Genomic DNA, 18594 nt, shown 5'->3' on the forward strand with positions numbered 1-18594 from the left:
AAGGCAGCTCTGGGGAGCACATTGGCTCACCTTCCTGCACTTATTTCTCACTAGTGCTGCGTTCTTCCTTACCCCAGTATCACCCTGAGCTGTTTGGGCTGCTCAGAGATGTGCAGGGTGAGGCTGTGCCCCAGGGAAGGCACTGAGAGGCTTGCAAAGCATCTCGATCCCAGCACAGGCTTGGGATGCACAGAGAAATTCTGGCTTTTTGTGGGATATTTGCTTGCATGTGTTGCAAACATTTGCACACCAGAAACAGTTATAGCAGCTTATTTCCATGTATTTCATATGGTCTTGTTTGGTTTAAAAATAAATGCGCTTTTTGGTGAGAAAATGCCATGCAAGCAAAATGGATCTTTATTCTACAATTTCCAAGGTGAGGAAACCATTTCTAGCTATCCCTCCCAAGGCAGGCTTGGGGTTATTCCTGCTCTTCTCAGACCTCACACCAACTGCAGCTTTGTTAGTGTGGGTGCCACATCCTTCCCCTCTGAAGCATTTCACATCTGGCTTCTTTTACACCTCCTCAGTCAGGAAGGGCAGCACATCTTTCACCACAGGAGACAGACTGTTTCTCTCCATGCTTTGCTTCCTCTCACACAAGGCTTTGCAAGCACATGCTCTCAGTCAGCAGGTATCCTGGTTTAGGGCAAATTTGGGAGAAAACCTCCAAAAGGGGGCTCTTCCAGAAAGCAAACCCACATGGCTCCTCCTTCGAATGGGTTTGGGAAGGATTCCTTGGAGAGAAGTGGAAAGAACCTGTTTATTTAACAGGCACAGCACACAAAATGAACAATAGCAGGTGACACCACTCTTTCATCACTCTGAAAAAGGTGACAAATTCAGTAAGTCTCTCTTGGTGATAGTCTCTCTGTTATCAGTGCCTCTGATGCTGCAGACACAGGGTGCAAAGTCTTGGTGTTTCCCAGGTCCCAGTCCAGAGCAGGTTTGAGTGGTTCCAAAAAAGGGAAAGGAAAAATAGTCCAGGGGAAAAATTTGGACTGCTTATCTAAACTAACTAACAAGCAGAAGCAAAAAGCAAGAGCAAAGCAGGAGCAAAGCAGAAGCAAGAGCAAAGTGAAAAGCCAAGCAAAAATCAAAAGCAGCACCGTGTACTGTCCCATCTGTATGTCCAGCCAGCTGTGGGGGAGAAGGCTGATAACAAAACAAAACAAAACAAAACTTTCACTCTTCAGAGCCATTCTTGAAGGCACAGAACATAATATCCAGCATAAACAGGGGACACAGGCATCATAATGTCACCCTAGGACAGCAGGTAAGCATCAGGCTGGTCTCAGGAAAATGTCCCTTTGTGTCCCTGACAGACCGAGAGCAGCACACTGTGCTCCTGTCTCACAAGGAATCACCAAGATTTTACTTTTGTGCCAGTTCTTATGACCCAGGGGGAAGATGGGTAAACTTTCGGTGTTTATCAGCAAATGTTCCCTCAAATTTATGAACTGTTTCCTTGTTTGGGTTTGAGGAGAGGAACCTGATACGTGCTGGCATTTCTTTCACCTGCTCAACCAACCTGCTGTACAATTAACTCCTGTGCTTGTGCATGGCCTTCTTTGGGATCACACACACATGATCCAATGGAGAAATACATCAGAAACCTCTCACATCAGCCTGTCCATCCACAGTGAGGGTTTTTTGGTCCAGTGATAAAAGCAGCAATGCCTGGGCACTGCTGCATTGCTGCTCATGCTGGTGAAGCTCTTAGCCTGTGGCTGCACACAAATGAAACAGAGAATCCCCTTGGAAAGGGACCTGCCTCCAACTCTGCAAACAAACACCAGGAGCAGATGGATTCTCACTGGACAGGTGCTGACCAGAGGGCATTGGTGTCACAGCTTTTGTTACAAAGAGCTTACACAGAAAACACGGATCAGGAAATCAAATAGTCGGATAAACCCAGCACACAGCTGATCCTGCTTGTTAAAAACACCAAGGACATCAGCACTTCTGCTTCCACACCCCCTTCTAGCTCCTGGCCAGCATCTTCTGTGCCACTCCCCCAAGCAGCTCCCTCTGTCATCACCTTTTCCCCTCCTGCCATGGGCAACCAGGTGATGAAGCAAGGCATTACACATCCAACAATTATCCCTTCAGTGCCACCTCTCTGGACTTTAAAAGTCATTCTGTCACCTTCATTGCCAATCCTCAGCTGATTTTTGCTTTCTGAAATCAGAAATTTAAGTGTTGTAACAAACACTTCAGAAGCTTTGCCCTTTGCTACTCTACACAATCCTTTAGTAAATCTGAACAGTAAAGTGCTGTTTTGGAGAAATTACTGCTGAATATATACAGGCCCTCTCATCCCACACCACTGCAAACAAATTCTCAAGTAGCTTCGGCTCTGGATAAGCAGCTTCTCCATTTATCACACCCACTGATATGCTGCAATGTTCTCATTTTGTATTGCTGTTTAAAAAGTTTTTAAAACTGTGTGTTCTAACTCATAAGCAGTGTGATAGTTTGCGTTTGTGAAGCATTTTTTACTACAAACAGAATTAAACCACATTTAAGCTCAGCTGTAAACAGAGATTTTAGTAAATTCTAACAACTCAGGTAGCAAAATAAATAGCAATATTTTTCCTAGGCTAACCCTGATGTTTGGACAGTTGTCTAGGATTTATGTGACATGATGGTAACTAAAGTATTCACATCTGTGCATGCGAACTGTCACCAACTTACAATTCTGTTCCCTCCCTCCTGATTCAGATAAAAAGAGGAACAAAATAGTGCCTTGCAGCCCTCAGAGTTATCTCCTTGGCTGATCACAGAAGCGAATAACCAGGCTGATTTTCCATTTCCAGCTGAAAATGTGTAAGTGATTAACAGCCCCCTGCACTTTGAGACAGTGCTGAAAGATCCCTCCTTCTGAAGCAAGGACAGGCCTCCTGTTTCTTTTTACAAGCAAAGGGGGAGAAAAAACCCAAGGAAAAACGGATGGGAGGAGAAAAGGTGCTTTCAGTTTTGTTTCTGCATGCCTCTTCCTTTGCAACTTAAATTTGCGTACCTGACTTTTCCTGAGAAGAGAAAGGGTGACTGGAAAACCACTACACTATTACTTATATATATAAAGAGGTTAAAAATTTACTCATAGCCTTCCTACCCAATTCTAATTCTACAGAGACTGCTACAAGTTCCTCAGTGCTTTATTCATGGCTGTATTGCTCCACTTTCATTCGCATGGTTTCCATTCCCATCACTCTCCTTAAATTATCAGTAAAAGTCCAGAACTGAAGGACTACAGAGGAGGGTTTATGAAATGAAGGAAAGAGCCCAGCCTGGCCCCAGCTGGGAGTGCTGGCTCCTGGGGAAGAGGCAGAGACTCATTTCATGGCTCTGCATCCCTTGGGACTGAAAAAGAAAAAATAAAACTGAAAGAGATGAAGTTTTTAAATCTAGCCTTTCCTGTTTTGCTCTCTTTAATTATGAATTGAAGGGAATTCAGACTGGATGAGTTTGATGTGCCAAATATCAGCGTAAAGCTCAGCATACAAAGTGTGGTAACAAGAAGGGGAAAAAAATTAACCTTCAGAAAGAAGGGAAGAAAAAAAAAGAAAAATAAAGAGAAAAGAGTCAGTTTTCCCACATGTTGAGGTCCTCAATTATTATTCAGCTACTTGAAAGCATCCACTTAGCCCATGGTCAGAACTTGCCTTTGGAAGCTCAGCAAGAGCTTTAGCAGCTCACAATAAATAAACACGCAAACGAAAACGAATGAAAGTTCTCTTTCTAAAGCAAAATAATTACAAACACTGCTGTAAAAAGCCTGATGAACTCTAAGTATTATTACTCCTTTGCACTAAAGAAATATTTATTCTTTTTTTTTAATATAGAGGAGTTGACAGAGCCTTTTTCAGGAGAGGAGGAGAGGGAGGCTGGGCGCTGTGGAGAAGGCAGTTGAGGGGTAGAATAAATCCAAAAGTAGGACAGCCATCAGTGCTGCATCTGAAGCAGTCACCACTGAAACTGAAATCACATTAAAAGGCACTCAGACCCTGGGAAGCTGCACCAGGGAATCCTTTAATGTGGCTCAGTATGCACAGCCCAAATCCAGGGTGTTTTAAAAATACATAGAAAAAAAATCTAAAGATCCTCTCGCACTCATCAAGTAGGGCTGTTTGCAATTTCACAGTAGAAAGTATTAACACTTTATTTAGCAAAAGTTATGTAAAATATAGTATTAAGGTATCAATATTAAGCATACTTAACTGTGCAAAATAAATCAAAAGTAGCTATATCAGGGTAAGGGGACTAAGAATAGTTTTCTCTAAACTGGGGGGGACATTCAGGCCAACTTACAAACTTTAAGAAAAACTTCAGGTTAAATCCTACTACAACTTTTTGTAACCTTAAATGGAAAGCAAATTTTATAACTTTAAAACATTTCCTACTGCTATCAACTTCACCTCTTCTATCAAACCCCAAACTTCTGTATCACTTTTAATTCAGAATTCAAACTTCAATAATATTGTCCAAATGCCAGTGTGGGGTCCCCTGAATAAATCATTCTACAGCAATATTTTTTGAAATATCACCTCAATATTAAAAAACAACACAGATCAAGAAAAGCAGAGAGTGAAATAAATGGGAGGAGGCATTTCAAGTGTAGTTTGAAGCAGGTTTTTGGTAGTAGGAGCTTGAGTAAAAAGCCACTTATGCAGAATCACACTGTTCATTCCTGGGGCTGCCTGCACAAGGGAGGGGAAGCACTGGGATGTCAAGTGCTCCATATTTAGCATCATCAGTATTCTCAGTTATTTCTTGGCAATTTGGTCAAACACAGGCTACGTGGGCCAGCCCACTCCACAATTAGATGACTGATTCTGAAGGTCCAACACAAAGAACACGGCACTGACACCCAAAGGATGCTTCTGGCAAAAGAACTTAGAAGTCAAACTGGTCAAAGGGCAGGACTTTGTGCATGGGGGAAAAAAGTATTTTAAAAAAAGTATTTAAAAAAAAATATTTTAAAAAAAGTATTTTTAAAAAAGTATTTAAAAAAAGTATTTTAAAAAATATTTTTAAAAAGTATTTTTAAAAAGTTTCCAAAAAAAACTCAAATAAAACAAAGCAGTGGAATAATACTGCAGTTAAGTTCAATGTGTCTCTGCTAATTTCCAGAGGGCTGATTCCAGATGGTGGGAACCACATAACTCTAAGACAGGTCTTGTTCTCCTTAACACAATAACTCTTCTTCCCAATCCTTAAAGCTAGGAACAAGCTTGTCTGCCCTCATCATACCTTCTCTCAATGGTTAGGGCAATTCAGAGCAAAATTATCATGGAAATATTATTTTATGTTAGAACAGCACTCAAAACAGGTGATTCTTCACCATTTGAAAACAATTTGAGTTTGATTACAACTTATATATCTACCAGCCAAAAAAAAAAAAAAAAAAAAAAAACCACACAAAAAAAAATCTAGGTTGCATTTAAGCCAAGTTTTTTTACTTAAATACAAAATTTAGTTGTTCTAATGCAGCATCTGCTTTCAAATCTACATTGCCCCTAATCCTTAACCAAATGCTGAAGGTAGCTAGAATCAGAACCCTTCATAACTTTTGGCACAAAACCCTAATATTTAGGAAGGAAATCCTTGAGATTAAGATTGTGTTCTCACATATAAAATCAACCCGGACTCTATTAACAAATTGAAACATAAGTTTGTAAATTTTGTAGTTCAGTATCAGTAAAATAACTTCAAATGAAGCCCAGGACAGCTGTGATAATCACAGTTTTATCATCTCAGAGCTATCAGAATCAGAAGGTCCACCCTGCACTACCTCCAGTATCTACTCTGACAAATGACAATTAAAATAATCAAAATCCTCAAACAGCAAACAGCACATTCTTTCATAGTACGTAACACATTCTTTCAAACCTCCACCTCAAAAATAAAAATGCTTTAAGACCCAGCCAGTCACTACTGACGCTGGAGGTGCTGCTTTACCTCTTCCCTAAATGACAAATGACTTTGCATATCAGCAGAGAGATGTCATCCCCTTTGTGAGTCAAGTATTGTCCGAGTTCCTTGTGGAGTTTTCCAAGGGCGTTAAAGGAGATTTCTTCCCTTTATGAAGCCAATGGTGACCTGTTCCTGTGGAGCACCCATCCATTTCATTAGCATTTTACAGGGGTGGGTGCCATCATAAAAGGGGAGAGGAGAATCAGAGCCGGGCTGCTCAGAGGGGTTTAACTGAAGTCACTATCGACAAAGCACTAAAACACCAAATATTTCAAAGCAGAGAAGGTGGTTTTGCAAGGTAAACATCTGCACTTTTACTGCAGTCTTTGCAAAGCCCCCAGGACCAAGGTCAATTTTATTGTGCTACAGGAGATAAGGACTTTTCAAAGGTATACTTGTCTACTTATTGTAATTTTTAAAGCATGTAACTTGAAAGAAAAAAAAAATTTAAATTTACAAAGCAATGCAGAAACAGTGAGAATTTCCAGCAACACAAATGCTACTTGCAGTGTTATGCTTGCCAATCCAAACCTCACTGAATATATCCTGAAACTCTGTTTACAGTGAAAGCCAAGCACATAAAATGACTATCATGTCCTATTTGCAAGAACCCCATAACATTTCAACCACACCCATTCAATCCCTACCAAACTTGTCCAAAGGTATGGAATCTGCAGAGATCTACAGGAGCTATAATGTCATAAATGAAAATGTCATATAATAATGTCATATAAAAAATTTTAAAAAAATACAGGAGACAATGTAAAGGACACATAATGTCATGTTCTATTATTTCAACAGCAAACGCAGCGCCTGACACCTGAGCATGGGGCAATTCAGAACAGCAGGTGACAGGTTGGGTATATTCTGGATATAACACACCATCAGACAGGACACAACCTCCCCAAAGCTTTGCTTTGCCAGGCCAGCCAGGTCCTGGGTACCAAGGCAGAAAACTAAAGGTTAAAACACCTGGGAACTGAGCTCACCTGTGTAGTTTTTGGAAAAGCCCAGAGCAGACCACAGCTGCTCAAACCAAAGCTGGAGCGTCAGAATAGCAATAGGCTTCAGGAACTCCTCCCACTCACTACCAGCTAATCTCTAAGGTAAATTATAAATAGCACCTGCAAGGTTTTGCTGTTTCAACTGTTTAACTGTAAGGAATGGACATGAGCCAAATGAAAAGAGGGCAGAGAAAGCAATTCCCACTCACAGGTGCACCAGGAAGAACAGAAAGCAGGAAATTATTGGGGAAAGAGAGGAGGGAAAAGCAGGCTGTGGCTTACAGCTCCTTGGCTAATTGTACTTTTCATATTGATAATGAATTTTAAAAGCATGCTTAACTCTAAATATTTAGGTGAGACACTGCTTTTCTAAATGGTCACACAGTAGAAAGATTTTAAGGTTTGTTCTTTTGTTATTTTGTTTTGTGTTTGGGTTGTTTTTGTTTTTTAAGTAATGATTATAAAGACATAGAAAGAGTTCTGGTCTGAATTCACTCTTCCAAACAAAAGTAAGAAGCATGAGAAACATGCACCTCTAGAAGGAATATTCTACCTTTTTTGCTTTAAGTATCCAGAAAGGATTTGCAAGACCTATAAGAATAATTAATTTACACAAGAAGGAGAAGCCACAGTTTTATTTGAATGAGAAAAATTATAGGAAACAAGAAAAAATAAGTCTATCTTTGCAACACATAACCATAAAGGACTCATGTTTGATCCATTTGCTTTCTTCTTTTGGGTTTTGCTAACAGCCAATGCTCCATGATCAACCACAACATAAAGCAGATGTGACCTTTGCTGAGAATTTTAGACAGATAAAGCCTGTTCCTAGTGCTGAAGGGGGATCAGCATGGAAACCAAAGTAATACCTTCCATTTCAAAATAACTTGCTCTTTTGAAGTAGGGACTAATAATAATAATAATAATAATAATAATAATAATAATAATAATAATAATAATAATAATAATGTTAAAATACCATTTCTCTTTGATGCCTTGAGCTGGTGCTTGCAGTTCAGTGTTATAAAACTGTACATGTGTATTCATGCCTTGCCAGTATCCCGAACTTTTCCTTCTCACAGAAGGAATGTGCATTTCCTTCTTTGCTGTACAGTGTATTTTCCTGCACTTCACCTCTGTTATAGGAATTATTAGCTGCAAGCAGCTGCACCTTCCTGCAAACAGGCCAAAGTTCCTGATTTCCTGAAACTCTTTGGGGAGCACACTCATAAATTCCATTCACAGGAATATTTCAGTACTGTCTAAGCTCAATCAGATCCCTGTTTATCAGCAATTAAGTCTACCAAGAAATTAGCACAGCAGCCTCCTCTTTTGTCCAAAAAAATCAGTTTTTCTGCTTGCAGCACGCAATGGTGCCAAAACTCCTCATATTTCAAAACCGGCCATAAAAGCCAAACAAAGGAAAAAAACTTGGATTTAAAACCACATAATTTCATCCATAATGATCAGTACAGTCTAGAGAAGATATCCAGAATTTAATTTCTTATTCGCTGACATGTCAGAGCTGCAGCAGTGCGCTTGGCATGTCCATGCTGGACTGGGACATGGCACATCCCACCTGAATATGAGGAGAAGCTTCCCGACCTGTGAGGGTGGGCAGAGAACTGGGGCAATCTGCCCAGAGAGGGATGAGAACCAAGCAGCTCTCAGAGGTCTGAGCACCCATTCCCAGGTTTTTCCATGGGTTTGCAGAGCTCTTCGGCTCCACACACTGCACTGGTGCACAGCTGAGGGTGGATGCTGGAGGACTGGATGCTTACTCTGCATCTGCAGCTCATTTACACATGCTCATAATGCAGAGCCCCAAGTGGGTGCTCAACTCAGTAACTACATTTTAACACTCTCAAGTATTTTGAAGGGAGATAACTAAGTTCCCTCATTAAACGCATGCAAGAAAAACAGTGTACTTCACAGGAGAAAAGTTTAAAAAGAGCGTGTATTGACTCCTTCTGTTAGCCATATATTCTTAATGCAAGCCAACATCAATCAATCAATCAATCAATCAATCAATCAATCAATCTCTTCACTCTAAGTGCAATTCTCACCTCCCCATGTGGAACACGTTAATGAGTTTCCACTTTAAAAAAAAAAAAATCTCTATTTACCAGGTACACAGAAACAACAGGCTTCATTCTTGCTTTCTCTGTGTTAAAGAAAAGCTAAGAGTTCTTCTCTTACCATAGGATAACAGACACAAAACACAAGCTCACAAAGCCAGCGTGGGCGTTCTGTTTTGGTGTATTATTAATTTTTTTTTAAAATCCTCTCTGTGTTTCTGCCAGCACTGAATTTAGTGTTGATTGAAAAGTGCTGGCTCAGCCCTGCAGCAGCAGCGACAGGAGATGTGATCTCCAGCAAAGGGTGAGATCTGCAGCTCTGGAGGCCATTGCAGAACCCAGAAATAAATCATGTCCCTCCTGCAACTCAATAAAAGTTCTACAGTGGCTAAGGAAGCTCTGCTCCTCCAAGAGAAGCTGCCTGCCCTAAAGTGAAGTGGTGTAATGAAGATTATATTAGTGGGTGAATAAACTTCTGGGAACGAGGAATGCTTTTCCCTGGAGCTGCACACACAACCCAGCACAAACACAGTCCTCACCACAAAAGTCTTGGTGAGGAGCAAACTGGGAGAAGGCAGCCAAGAGAAGTTACCCCTGGATAAGATCAACATATTTCAGGCCATGAATCAGCTGGCTCCCATATCCAGTGTGTCATTTACAGAGAATATTACAGAGTGAAGATTTCACTTAAAATTATGAGAACAATTATTGCAATCAGGAAACAACCATTTGTTGGGCTGAAATGTTGCCTTAAATGCAGTTTGCTAAACAGCTTCAGGAGATACATTTTGCTCATCTCTACTTGTAAATGAATACAAAAAAATGATGCATGCATACTGGGGGGGAAACAAACAAACAAACAAAAAAGCAGTGTAGTCTCCTTTTGCTGATTTGAATAAAACACTTCCTCTTCAGCTCATCCTCTGAAGAAAAACTCTATAACAAAAAAAATTTAAAGAACTGGTGGTGAGGTCAAAGGGTCAGGATTAAAAACCAAGCAGCAACCAGCACACTATGAGTTCTACAAAGCTCACTGCAAGCCAGCTCCTAATTTCAGCCTGCATCTGAACAACTCTGTGCAGAAGTGCTGCTTGTAACCACTTTGCTCTCATCTCAGCAGGCCAAATCACAGCTCTGCAGATGAGGCCACAGGGCTATCCCAGAGCCCATCCAAGCACTCTTCATTTAGGTTTGCCCTTTTCTTTTTGGCAAGCAGCACCCAGATCCTGCTCTGGTGCAATCAGGTCTCCTGACAATGTGAAACTCACACTTTAAAGAGCCCACTGACAGATGGATTCAATTTGATGTATGAGTATGAACAGCTGCTCCTGATCACCAGCTTGTACAGCACGCCCATTCATCACAAAATATTTCAAAAGGCTGAGCTGAAATGGAACAAATGAATTTGAAGGAGTATGGGAGGTACTGTGCTAGCCTTGGAGAATGTGTCAGATGTAAAAATCACAGCTATGGGGCTGCCATTAATTCATTCCTGTGAATGCTGGCTCCACTCTGTTAGCAGCATTCTCCAGATTCCCCAAAATCCAGGAGGGCAGCCTGAATAAGGTATTAGAAGATGGAATTAAATACTCCTTACTGAAAGTGATTTTAACTAAGCAAGTCACTAAAAGGAGCTGACAGCTTCAAGAGGACAAGCCTCAAATCACTGCTGAGAGGAGAGGAGGTTATTTCCCAAATGTTCTGTCTCAGAAAGAAGATCCATCAGTGGTGCAATGCAGGGACATGGACCTGCCTTTGCCACCTTCATCTTAAACATTGTGAGAGGCCTCACTGCTTTTAAAAAGTTTTCATCTTCCTCTTTGGTCCTTCAGTGCCAAGAACAAGGTCTGTGAGGAGATGGAGAGCTGACACAGAGCTGAATAACTCACTTTTTCTGGTTTTTTTTTTTTTTTTTGTAATTTCAGGAATTATGCAGCAAAAAATAGACATTTTAAACATCACAGTGTTTGTAATGGCCAGTGGATCATCTCTGAGTGACCCAGTTTTTCACAGAGCACTTCCTATGAGTTGTGCACAGGGCAGCTTCACAGATGTTGGGTACCAGGGTGATATACAGGGAGGAAAATTCTCCATGAGTTGCCTCAAGTGGCAATTCATTCTTGCCAATTCCTGCTGGGGTTTTCTAGGAGGGGGAAAAACAAGTTTTCAAGACCTTTTTGAAGGTAATTCTTATCTAGAAGTGATACTTGCAGCATCTTCAGTCACCTGTATCATCGAAATGTACTTGTACTTGTGTGAATTCATGAGGAAAGCATGTTATGCTTATGGAGAATTCCAAATTTCACACACTTTTGTATCACTCTGCAGTTTTAGGTCAGATTTTTGTGTCTTAGTATGAAAACCACACTTATATTTTGAGCTGCAGAGAATTTCACAATAATTTGCTGTAACACTGATAAATGGGGAGTAAAATGAAGCAAAAGTTTCCTCAGTATAGCAAAGGTAATATTTGCAATGGTAGGGAAAAAAAAATTTAAAAAGAGAGGACTTTTGGATAATAATATTTCCCTCTTTCCTTCTACAGAGCACCTTTGCCAGTCTCTTGCTCTACCTGCTCTCCTTCCTCAAGGGCAGGTAAGGAGACAAAGCTCAGGTGTCACAAGCTTGCACAAAGAAAGGCACCAAAGAAAGGCACCAAAACAAGGCACCAAAACAAGGCACCAAAACAAGGCACCAAAACAAGGCACCAAAACAAGGCACCAAAACAAGGCACATCAGCTCCCCCATCACACAAGGGAACAAAGGCACTGCCTGCCATCACCCAGGCTCCTGCTGCCTGCTGGGAAAGCAACCAGGGAAGTGGTGAGTAGGTCTCTGCCATGTCAATAACCAGCTCTGAGTCAGGTTTAACTTATTTTGGGAGCCCAGTCCACCACCAGGGTACACGCTCAGACGTGGGGGTGAGAAACCCTGGGTTTATTTGATCTGCCAGAGCCACACAGGCTCACACACCCTCTGCAAAGGTTATCCATCACCACAGCAACCTCCAAACAAAGGTGGGAGCCAAGTCAGGCTGGCTGGGTTCGCCCAGCCCCGTCCCTCTGATGGCAGAGGGCAAAGGTGCTCTCCACCTGCACCCTACAGGGGACTTTATTGCTTGGGTTTTATGTCACTGGATCTCACAATTCCACCTTGAGCACCCCAGCCTGCATGCCCACAGCAGAGAACGGCCACACTGATGCATTAAGCAATAAAATTCTTCTATAACCCCAGATAAAGGAGAGAGAAGATCCCAATTCCCTCTTGTCCTGTGGTGAGGCAGTGCCATGTTCCATGACACACCAATGTCACCCCACCCTCTCCCCCAGGGACCAGGAATAGCTGCTGTAAAATAAACACCCCACACCCCAAACATCCCCTAAGGCCAAGAAAGCCCCAGTGTGTTTAGCCACCATCCTGTCCTTCCTTCTCCACTCCTTTTCTTCACATCCTCTCTCACTCCACGGGAGATTAATGATTTTGGATATGCTACGAAAATCCAACCGAGACAATAAAACAACTGCAAACTGTGAAAAACACCAATCACCTGTTTTTAAAATTTTAAAAGTTTACTAGTAATAAAATGGTTATAAAAATAGTAATACAATTAGAGTAATAACAATTTGGACAAATTTAATTAAGACAATAAAAACAAAGAGTTACGGACGTCTGGGTACCTTTTCTGGGCATCATGAGCCCAAAAAAGGACCCACGTTAACAGAGGATTAACCCTTAAAAACAACAGCCTGTTGCATATTCATACACTTCATACATGATGCATAAATTCCATTCAAACACAGGATTCTGTCTGGTCATTGCCAACTTCTTCCTTCTAATCCTTATAGCGCCTTCGAGGCGGGAAGAAGTTTGTTTCTTCTGATAAGAAGGCAATAAATTCCCTTTCTCTGAAAGATCTAGGTGTCCTGTGGGTGCTATCTCACTGCAAGCCTTTTCTTTTAAACAAAGCATCTTACATAGCATAGTTTCTATTTTAACAATTTTTATAACCTAAAACTATATTTAACACAGTACTTAAGAGAATTAATACAGCATTGCTTTCTAACACAACACATATAATATTCATTTTAATATTTGCGAAAAGCCAGTCATAAACTACATGCATTTTTCACACAAACTCAGCACAAATGAAAAGCAGAGTGGGGCTTTTCCCCCCCCTAAATCTGTAAAGAACAAACCCTGATACTTCCCCAGTCGCTGGAGGAAAGAGATTATGATCATTCCCGAACCTTTCCAACCACCAGGCAGGAGGGAAAAGCACAGAGTGCAATGACAAGCTGTCAACACTCGGCGAGCAGCGTGGCTCTGCTTTGTGACACTGAGATTTCCCCTGCAGAGCCAGGCTCGTGGGCACCAGCAGCCCTCACCACATGCAACGGCAGCCCTGAAAATGCCCAGATGTCTCTACCTGTCCTAAAGCACAGCCCCCACCCGAGCAGCCAGGATTTAAAAGATAAGGGAACCATTTGTTTTGAATTATGGGATTTAAAAAAACAAAAATCCCAATGGTTCTGAGGAATTTTGGTTTTTAAATCAAAGCCACAGGTGATTGGAGCAGATAATAAAATCTCATTATCTCTCATTTACTCCTGTCAAGAAGTAGAAGTTAATTTTTGCTGTAGTAAAATCATCAGGAATATCCATCCAGCTTCAGTGGTTTTGGATCTAAGCAAAATTTATGTTAACAAAAGGGTGGCTTGATTTATACCAATGGCTTAAGCTATCATTCTTCTTGAGTTTCAAAGCAGTCATTGGTAGCTAACCATTAATCTTTTGCAGGCTTATGATGGTTTACAATTGCTGTCAGTGAGGTTCATTTACCTGATTCTGCAATATTTCTAATAGCCCATCACTTCAGTGATTTCTATTTCAAGGGAGCCTACAGGAAAGATGAGGACAGGCTTTTATCTGGGCCCACTGCAATAGGACAAGAAGAGATAATGGCTTTAAAGTAAAAGAAGGCTGAATAAGAATGGATATAAGGATGATTTTACAATGAAGGTGGTAAAAGAGGTTACCCAGAGGGGTGGTGGATGTCCCATCCCTGGAAATATTCATGGGGCTCTGAAGAACCTGGGCTACTTGAATATGTCCCTTCCCATTGCAGGGGGGCTGTACTAGATGGTCTTAAAAGATCCCCCCAATGTAAATATTTTATGATTCTATGATAAAATAATTCTGACACTATAATTAAGAAGAACTAGAAATTAATAAAAAAAAATTTAAATAGAAAAAAAATGTAAGAAAATTCAGCTTCCAGATGAAAGTTCAAAGTGTAGTTTGCTAAGTGCAGCGCAGACTTTTGAAACAGCAATGGAGCAGAATTGCAAGCAAAGTGCAAAACACCACTCAACCCTAGGGCAGGACACTCCCCAGACACCCTGCACTTGAAGTTCTGTACTCTATAGTGCTCTCAGAAATAGGAAAAAAACAAAAAAAACAACTGAAACAACAAACTAAAAACCTGCACTGGAGTTCACACGCATTTCCAAAGTGCAGCCATGGAACTGGCTGTGCTCAGGGCACTGTGATTGATGGCACAGCACAATCACCCCCTGGCCTGATAAGCAGGCACTGGCTTGACTCACTCTTTATTTGTGAATACAGTGAATTTTCCAAGCACTTTCCTGGTGATGTGCAGTTCCAAAAGGAACCTCTGCACACGGAGATGGTTTTCCACCCCTGTCACAAGGGAGCAAAGGTTTTTGCCTTCTCCTCCACATAGGCACTCCATCCTGTGAGTCAGGCTGACACCTCAGACACAGCACACAGACATTTGTCCCAAACTGGTATCCCCCTGACCAAGACACAGATGTGCTTCTGCTAGAATTATCTGGCTCCTAGAAAAATCTATGATCTCTAAATTTTAATAACTGAAAATATTGACAAGCAAAAATAAAGCGCACCTACCCAAGTGACAATGATTTTACATAAAAACAACACTGCTTCAATAACTACCTTGCTTTCTCTATTTCTACACACCCTGAAAATCAACTGCAACAATTTGAAAACCTCTCTCCTCCAAAGCTGCTGCTGTTAGCACTAAAGTTGCTGTATTATTTAAGTGCTGGGGTTCAGAGTTCTCCAGCAGCAGAAAGGAACTGCATCTACCTTCAGTGGTTCCCAAGACAGAAGCTGCTATGCTTGAACTGGAGCAGGAAGAGCAGCAGCAATAAAAAGGAAAGGAATTTAAGGACAGGTATGTTCCAACTTGTTATGCGACAATAGCACCAAATATGTTTTCCTAAACTTTCCACTAATTAAAGCCTACTTATTTTAGTCTGGCTTAAGAGGCTACTGGACCTTGAAATAATGTGCCTGAATTCCTTGCTCTGCCTTTGCCCCCTCCAGCAGAAAGCAGAATTACCCTCATCATTTTTCAGGCCAGGGTGATTTTCCAACTTTGTTATAATCAAGGTAGCATGTACAGCTCAGGACAGCACTGACCTTCAGGTCTTTGTCCAAATATCCCAACCAGCCTTTTTAACAACATGGCAAGAACCTGAAAGAGGCAGAGACAAGTGCCCTGGATGAATTCCACCCTTCCTGCACCCATCCTTGCAGGGGGCTCCTCCTGCTGCTCCAGAAGAGACCTTCAAGTAGTTCTGATATTCAATTCAGCACCTGATGCTGAGCTGTGTCATGCTGATGCTTTAATGGGATTCTTTCCATGTCTAGAGGAGCTATCTCCCCCAAATTCCACAGGGATTTTTAATTTATTAGCTACAGCTAAGGGCACATGTGTTGTTTTTAATAGCAAACGTGTGTTTTGCAGACCAGGCTGCATCTCATCAATGATTCCTTGGTGCCACACTCCCAGGAAAACAGCAGTCAGCCCAGCATGGCAGTCTTAAATAAAGCAGGGGGTTGCAAGGTGTAAGGCAGCTCTGCACACATTTGCTGTCAAAGAATCACAGCATCTCAGCTGCTGCAAGAAGCAGATTGCCATTGTTTTATCAGGGAAAATCACAGATTGGAAAAATTGACTAGAAACCACCTTCCCCTAAAAAAAAATTAATGGTTAGCTATTGCTTTTTGTAGAGGTTATGTCTGGTATTGAGCTGGAAAGAGGATCACTCCTCAGAGGTCAGAACAAGCTCACTCTTTCTTTACACAGCATCTTCAGAAGGAAGCTGGGGATGAAGTTTGTCTGCACACAGTCACACAGAGATTTAAACAGGAAAAAAAAAAAAACAAATCCATGCACTTACATAAAGGGCTTTGGGCAGTTTCATTTTCTATTCAGCTGGAAAGGGAGTGAAGCAGCATGCACACACACATTTTTAATCACCCTCGTGCTGACAGCAGCCAGTCCCTACTTCTGTTATCAGAACCCCACAGCTTGGATTTCCAGGCTATGAAGCACTAAGGAAGAGGGTATAAAATCTCCTCTGGTTAAAAAAAGCGCAGTGATATCATCTAGTATAACACACAAATGCTATAGAATTGAAGTTTGGCCTCACCAGGACATTACTCATTCAGTGGAGGGAGAGGGGAAAATAAAAATCCAAACAAGTAGTAAGGATTTCCTAAGATTAGCTGGTAACCTGGACCACTGTCATATTCTCTGTGAAAAATGTGTATTATATGATTGGCTTTTCACAAATATTAAAATGAATATTATATGTGTTATGTTAGAAAGTTATGCTGTATTAATTTTCCTAAGTGGTGTGTTAAACATAGTTTTAGGTTATAACATAATGTTAAAATAGAAACTATGCACGTGAGATTTTATTTTTTAAGAAGGAATGAGGTACTCACACATCATACATGATGCACAAATAGCAGCCACAGGACACCCAAATTTTCAGAGAAAGAGAATTCATTGCTCCATTATCAGGAGAAACTAACTTCTTCCCGCCTTGCTCAGATATGAAGCCTCTTAGATTAAGAGGAAGAAGTTGACACGGACCAGACAGAATCCTGTGTTTGAATGGAATTTATGCATGATGTATGAGGTGTATGAATATGCAACAGGCTGTTGTTTTTAAGGGTTAATCCTCTGTTAACATGGGTCCTTTTTTGAGCTTATTTTGCCCAGAAGGATGTACCTGGACTGTCCATAAGTCTCTGTTTTTTATTGTCTCATATTGTCCTAAACCCTAACTGTCCAAATTTTTATTACTCTAATTATATTGCTATTTTTATAACCATTTTATTACTGTTAAACTTTTAACATTTCAAAAACAAGTGATTGGCATCTTTCACGTTCTCTAAGCCCACCAGTCACACTCTGGGGCAAACAAGCAAGGCGGGCCAGTCTGTGCATCCAGAACTCAGAGTTTGCAACAGATGCCAGGGGTTGAAGAGACAGAGAGGAGGGAGAGAAGCTCTGCTCGTGTACAACTCACCAGTGATCACTTGTGCAAATGCCACGAGCCTGGGCTTAGAACTTCAGCCTGGGGAGATGCTGTCCCTGCTGCTGCTTAATTCAGCGGGCTGGCATCTCTCCAAAGGCACTCAGAAGGCAGCTGCCCAACGGGACAAATCACTGAAAAGCAGAGAAGGAACAGGTTCAGCTTTGCAATTCCGCTGCACATTACACAATGGGTTCAGCTTGCTAATCCCTGACTTCTTAAAATGTGATTTCCCTCAGTGCATGGCAGGGAGAAATGCAGTTCTGGTTAGAGTTCATCCACTACTGTCAGTGTGAGTTTCCTAAATACCAGAAATGCCAGAAAGAACTGCTCTGTACAGCTAACAGGAACCTCATGGTCAGGAGAAAGGAACAGCCTCCACCAATAACCCTTCAAATTTTGTTATATCTCAGTTTGGAACTGACATTCAAGACATTCATCCTTTTTTATTTCATGTCTTTATTCATATCCAACACTTCACTCTAACTTAGCTGTAACAGGAGTCACTTCCAGCCTCACAACTGCACTATTCCAGGCACTGACCAGATCTTCAATTTTCAGCAAATCTGACCAATTTACAGCAGAATTTTCTTATTAATTACTCTCTTTAGGCCTTCATTTTGGCATTATCCCAAACCCGTGCCTTCCATTTCCTCTCCCTTACAAGGCCATTTACAATAAATCCAATTAAAATTAATTAAAACGCACAATTTTTGCGCGTTGCTAGATCAATTTGATATAGCAACAGAACTGGGAAGAAGCAGTACCAAGTCAACTCATTGATAGGACAAGTGACAATAAATAGGTAAATGCAGTCAATCTGAATTGATCCAGTGGTTGCACATTAGTGTAAAAATGTAGTATATTGTATTAGTTTTCATACTAAACCTTTTCAATCTGCTTACTAATATGACCAGATTCTACTGGTGGTTTATCTGTTAATCACCTATTTCTGCTGAAAATGTCACATTTTCATATTTGAAGGGGAGATAAACAATTAATTGGGTTTTTTTTTCTGGCCAGGAAAGCCTCACAGAGGAAAGGACAACACATGGGCACATCTTAAGGCTTTTCATTCATGAGCCTCAGCTTTTCCTAGCCCAGGGACCTCAGGAAAGACACTCCAGCCTTTCATGCCCATTTTATTTCCTTCAAAAC

General features: G+C 41.1%; 1 protein-coding gene across 2 annotated transcripts in view; it reads right to left on the bottom strand.

Moving 5' to 3' along the window:
• Window positions 1-18594, bottom strand: part of EPS8 (epidermal growth factor receptor pathway substrate 8) — a 125605-nt gene that overhangs the window by 74147 nt on the left and 32864 nt on the right. For both annotated transcript variants that reach the window (XM_059471917.1, XM_059471918.1), the window contains one exon: window positions 17431-17570. The gene's annotated coding sequence lies outside the window, so the exon portion shown is untranslated. The remainder of the gene's footprint in view (window positions 1-17430; window positions 17571-18594) is intronic.

This window comes from Ammospiza nelsoni, chromosome 5 (assembly GCF_027579445.1).
Source record: "Ammospiza nelsoni isolate bAmmNel1 chromosome 5, bAmmNel1.pri, whole genome shotgun sequence".
Classification (NCBI taxonomy): Eukaryota; Metazoa; Chordata; class Aves; order Passeriformes; family Passerellidae; genus Ammospiza; species Ammospiza nelsoni.